This window comes from Macaca nemestrina, chromosome 5, assembly GCF_043159975.1.
Source record: "Macaca nemestrina isolate mMacNem1 chromosome 5, mMacNem.hap1, whole genome shotgun sequence".
Taxonomy (NCBI): Eukaryota; Metazoa; Chordata; class Mammalia; order Primates; family Cercopithecidae; genus Macaca; species Macaca nemestrina.
The window spans coordinates 17,657,000-17,663,114 of record NC_092129.1 but is presented as its reverse complement, the minus strand read 5'-3'; positions in this window follow the sequence as shown (position 1 = coordinate 17,663,114).

The window sequence follows — 6,115 nt, the reverse complement described above, 5'->3', positions numbered from 1 at the left end:
GACAATCTCATTCACTGCATTAAGTCTAGTCTAGCTTTAATGGAAGAGTTGATGAAGTTGGTTTCAATCAGGATGCAACAAGTGGTCTTATTTGGGTGCTATATTGGAAGACTAGGCAGAAGACAGGCTTCTCTTTCCTTTGCAGATTTTAATGTATCTTTTTCTTTAAGCTTCTGATCTCCGAGACTTAGCCTTAATTTTATTGTTGCATGTCTTTCTTTTCTTTCTCATGTAAGTGCCATCATCCTGATCTTTCTTTCAGGATCACTAGTAATATGGCATTTATCTGGGACATATTTTTGAATTATATTTTAATGGCATAATGACATAATTTCCTATCACTATAGATAAGCTTTTGCCAAATGTTACCTTCAAATTACTGAATAATTTATACATGCAATAATATCAATTAGGAGAGTCATAATCTCATCCCTAGACACCTATCAAAGGTGAAGAAAAACAGGACCAAGTCGTACTAACATCCAGAAAAGATAATCTAGAAGTTACTTAGTGTCTGCTAAGACTGCATGCTTCATCACACGTCCAACTAGGAACACTTCAAACTGAAAGAAATTTTAATATGATTGTAGTTATAGAACAAACATTCTATAACTCCAAGAATAATATGCTTTTTTGTTGAGCTGACACATCCTGGCCTGCTTTTCTGCATGAGAAAGCTCTAGTTTCAGTACATTAAATTTACGATGCCACTGGGCCTGCCAAATGAATTTAGGAAACAGACACATGATGTCCTAAGCTGAAATCTCATCTTAAAAACCAACCCCATTTTGTGTAAAACTCAGCTATGTCCTTTGGTTTAAAACAACAACAACTACTCAGCATTGACCCCTTTTCCAGATCAGGGAACTGAGATCCATTTCATAATTGGCTGAGAATATGTCATTTTATCCATTGCAACTTGGGCTTCAGATTTTATAACCAATTAGAGGTTTCATTAAGCCTGAAATGTCCCATGAATTTGATTCCATGTACATTTCTTACTCTTTTGCCAACTACAGCAACCTTTAAATATTTCCCTACCATAAAACTGTGCCTTGTATAATAACTCCCAAAGAAATCCAAATTTAAATTTTTTCAGTTAGATTTTTCACCCCCCCTTTAAAATAAATAATATTCTTACCTTACTAAAAATAATGAATTTAATTTGAATCACACATACCAATATGAGACTCCAAGACAGGAAAATATTTCCTGATGTTTCTCCAGCAAATGCTGCCAGACTTCCTGGGCTCCCTTGTCATGCACTCTGGAATGCATCTTGTTTCTTACTGTGCAGCCTCAGAAGCCCTAGGGTATATAATTTTTATGTACTGGAAAACTTTAAAACCCAGAAAGTGTTGCTAAAGTAGAAGGCACTAGGCCTGGAGGAAAGAATGGTAATTTGGGGGAAAAAAGGAAATAAGCTGTCTTCCTTTTAGGGAGTATCTGGAGGGATTAGGAAAGAAATACCAATACCATAGAAAAAGGTATATGCATCAATGCGTGACATGGCAGATTAAGGAGAACTCTCTGGATATTTCTTTCAGGTATTTTCTCAAAAGTCTGAATTGTGGATTGGAAGTCTTTTCTGGAAAACAAAAACAAAAATAAAAACTTAACTCTTAAGCTTTGAAAACAACTAATTTTACCATTCTTTGTTGCTAGGTAAGGGCTTGGTACCATACTTGACACAATATAAGTGCTCTTAAAAACACTTGTGGAATATATGAATGAATATAGTCAGTAGAAAAAATGTAGTTAGAAACAATCAAAATAAGTACTGTCAAGATTTCTTTCATTCACTTGTTTAAGATGGTATCAGCTTTTTCCATTCATCGTAAAGTTCACATCAACATTTCACCTACTGATCTACCCATTCAATAATGACCATTATCTGAAACATTATTGAAACACTTTTTGGGGGGATTTGAAAATAATTTTTTATTTCCATAATTTCTTTTGTATTTATTATGGTATTTTTTTCTATTGTTGTATTATTTTTCCAATTTCTTCAACAGTATCACTATGACTTAGCAATATGTCTTCAGGTCTGGTAGAGACGCCTTCTCCTTTGCTCTCTTTATAGAAATGAGTGTACCAATTTAAGAATGTTATTCTTCTACACACACTTAAGAATTAGTTTGACAAGTTCCTCCAGAGGTTTGGATGGATATTTCTTTGTTACTACATTTAATGCACAGATTAATTTGTAGGGAAATTTATAATGTTACATCACAATGCTAAGCTGTCTCATCCATTAACTTATCACTTGATTTTCTTCAGGTCTTCAATTAACTTCTAACAGAATTTTAAATTTTGGCCCTAAAGGCTATGTGCATTCTCAGTGAGACTAATTTTTAGATAATTTATAGATTTGTGTTATTATGTAAATGGTATTGAATTTTCTACTATGTTTTATTTATTGATTAAAGATTGTGTAAAGTAGTAATTCTCAGTCTACCTCAAAATAAGTAATTTGGGACGCTTTTAAAAGATAAGGATGCTTCGATCCTCTTCCTGATCAATTCAATCAGAATTGAGTCTACATTAGTAAGTGGTTATTACATGTCTTTGATGTATTATACCTTTTAATTATTTGTATTATTCCTATGGTCCCTTACTTTAAAATCTACTTTATTTAACATTAAGATTGTTACATTAACTTTTTAAATTGCTGTTTCTGATATATATTTTTATTCTCTGAGTTTTATACTTTCTGTTTCCTGATGTTTTAAACATTTTTCTTGCAAATGGTGTACTGTGACTTTTTTTTTTTTTTTTGAGACGGAGTCTTGCTCTGTAGCCCGGGCTGGAGTGCAGTGGCCGGATCTCAGCTCACTGCAAGCTCCGCCTCCCGGGTTCACGCCATTCTCCGGCCTCAGCCTCCCGAGTAGCTGGGACGCCACCTCGCCCGGCTAGTTTTTTGTGTTTCTTAGTAGAGACGGGGTTTCACCGTGTTATCCAGGATGGTCTCGATCTCCTGACCTCGTGATCCACCCGTCTCGGCCTCCCAAAGTGCTGGGATTACAGGCTTGAGCCACCGCGCCCGGCCTGTACTGTGACTTTTTAAACAAATCTGAAACTCCTATCTTTTGATTCTTTTATTTATATTAAGTTTATTCTTACCTGTTTGTTAACTTATTTTTATGTTGGGCATCTTATTTTGTATTTTCTCTTTTGTGTGTGCGTGTGCGTGTGTGTGTGTGTGTGTGTGTGTGTGTGTGTGTGTATCTGTGTAACTATGAGCACCCTGAGTCCCATGGCCAGATAGCAAATCCCAGCTGAAGTTTATGAAGTTTGTGACATCTTTCTGAGGCCGCCCTGATGGTAGCTCTTGAATTGGTCCTTGTCAGAACAATTCTACGCAATTCTAGAAAGCATTCTAGAATTCTAGAATGAGCAGAATGCTCTTCAACTTAGTGCACTACTAATTTGGAAATAGTTTGCTATTTCCTTTCTATCTGGGATCTTATTCCCTTTTTTATCTTTCTCAGATAGCTTTTCTGTTTTCCTATAAATGCCTTAGGACCAATGATTCTCTAATCTCACTGTATGTTATAATTATTGAGGGAATATTTTTAAAATATCAGTACTGGTGTGCCACTTTAAGGCATTCTAATTTAATTGGTGGTCTAGGAGTTGGTATTTTTTAAAAAGTCCCACAACACCTGGGAATTGTGATGTGCAGCCAGTGTTGAGAACCACTGTATTACAAATGTCAGCTTCCCTGGTTCACAATGCTTACCTAACATGAGGAACAAAAGCCTGGGCCTGGGCTCTGCTCTTCCTGGGAAGTTTTGGGAGCTTCCTACACATGGAGAGCTATTTGTGGGCTATGAAGAGCCTCAGTTCTGGACCTACCTGACAAGCTCCAGGCAACTTTTGCAAATGCAGTGGAGAGGGTGCTGCCCTACTCAGATCACCCAGCTAGAAACTCTGGGGTTAACTTCCACCAAGGCAACACAGAGAAAGGGGCTTATAATAAGGCAGAAGGACAACTTTGTAATGGGTTCATACCCTATAAGGTCTCTCCCTGGCTCTCTCTCACTCTAGGCTTCTGTTTTTGCCCTACCCAAGGATTTAGTCTCCTTCTTCCATGGGTCTCCCACAATTTCTTGTTAAGCGCCCAGTGTGGCTCGAGGCTGTCAGACTCTCCTGTGCGCTCTCTTCAATATTGAATGCTTAGTTTGAGACTGTCATTTTCCCTTACTTCTTTCTTCTGTCCTACACTGCCTTTGTCCATCTGCTACTGTTTATAGGCTTATATGTCTTTCAGGCTAGTCTGTAATCTGCTTGAGGGCCAGAGTCTCCATCTCTGTAATTATCCTTTTCTCTATGTCTAAAAAGAGGCTTTCCTCAGTGTTTAAAATTACCTTTTTTCTTCCTGTTATTTTCAAATATTGAGGTTCTCCAACTTAAACAGCATTGATTTTGCAAGTTTCAATTTAAAGAATTAAGTAAATATTGAACAATAGCATATATATTAAGTCAGATTATGAATAGTTTTTTTAGTCATTTAATAGGAAGTGTGGCTGTAATTTTGCATGGCTTCTCAGTACTTACAGTGAGCTTGTAAATATCAACTGCTTCTTAGCTTGTCATGTTTATTACTATTGACACAACTCAGTATAATATGTTTATTCCAGAAAGTCATATTGTATAAAGAATATAAACCTCCAAGATTATTTCCTGGCTTATTACTATATACTGCTGTTATAATACCTAAAGTGTTTTATTACACCCCACAATCTAGAAAGAGAAAAACAAACCAAAGCTTTGGAGGGAGTAAACCAAATGCAGGGCATAGCGGGAGCTTCATGAAACAGGATTTGATGCCTTCAATTAGTCATAGAGGATGAAGAAAGAAGGATATAGTGCATGGTTAAAACAAACAAACAAAAATCCTATCTTGCAATAGGCTTTCGAGCAGGCCTGGAGTCAATTACATGCCTAAAGACACCCAGGTTGTCCTTGTGGAAAAATCAGCCTGAGATAAGAGTCTATCTCTGCTAGGAGAAAAAAAGAAAGCTCCAGTTGAATTTATGAGCAATTCGGTGAACAAGGAAACCAAAGAATGGTGGAGAAGAGATTAAGAAAGAGAGATTGAGAGAGAGACGCATTGAGAAAGACAGGGAGAGAAATCAGAAGCACTTTCTGTAACTAAATGATCTTGTTGGGAGAGTTTTATGTTTCTCCGCTTGAAGAAATGAAATAATTTTCTCTTTATACTTGTCATTTTTATACTAAAAAAATCAGAGAATAGCTATAAATAAAAATAGTGTTGTTTTGTAACATCAGGATGAGATATTAATTTATCTTTGGAAAGAATAAAAAGGCAAATTTCACATACCTATAATAGCATATGCATCATTATGTTTTATTAGTTTGAAGCATTAAATATCTTTTTTTTTGGTTTTTTTTTTTTTTGCGATGGAGTCTCGCTCTGTTGCCCAGGCTAGAGTGCAGTGGTGTGATCTCAGCTCACTGCAACCTCCGCCTGCCAGGTTCATGCCATTCTCCTGCCTCAGCCTCCCAAGTAGCTGGAAGTACAGGCACTTGCCACCACGTCTGGCTAATTTTTTGTATTTTTAGTAGAGATGGGGTTTCACCGTGTTAGCCAGGATGGTCTCGGACTCCTGACCCCGTGATCCGCCCTCCTCAGCCTCCCAAAGTGCTGGGATTACAGGCGTGAGCCACCACGCCTGGCCAGCATTAAATATATTTTTAAATTCAAAGGAAACATGTTTAAAAAGAATAAATTAATTCTAAGTAAATTTTTTATTTGTTGAATTTCTGATAGCTAATGGGACGTTTAGATTTAAAGTTTATTCCTGTTCTAAAATTGAAATAATTTAGGCTTTACACATGATTTTAAGACATTCAGAAACAGGAAAACAATGTGTATTAAATTGATTGGTGAACTGAGCCAAAAGATTATAGGCAAAGACTATACAAGTCAATTTTAAAAGAAGTGCAGAAATATTAATCACCACGGCCTATGTCCTGCTTCTGATTAACAAATGAAAATTCCTGAAAAAAATCAACAGACTCATATTAATAGAGAATGCTCTGGAATAGTAATTGTTGTATAGCTTATTTTGAACAAGAAAATATT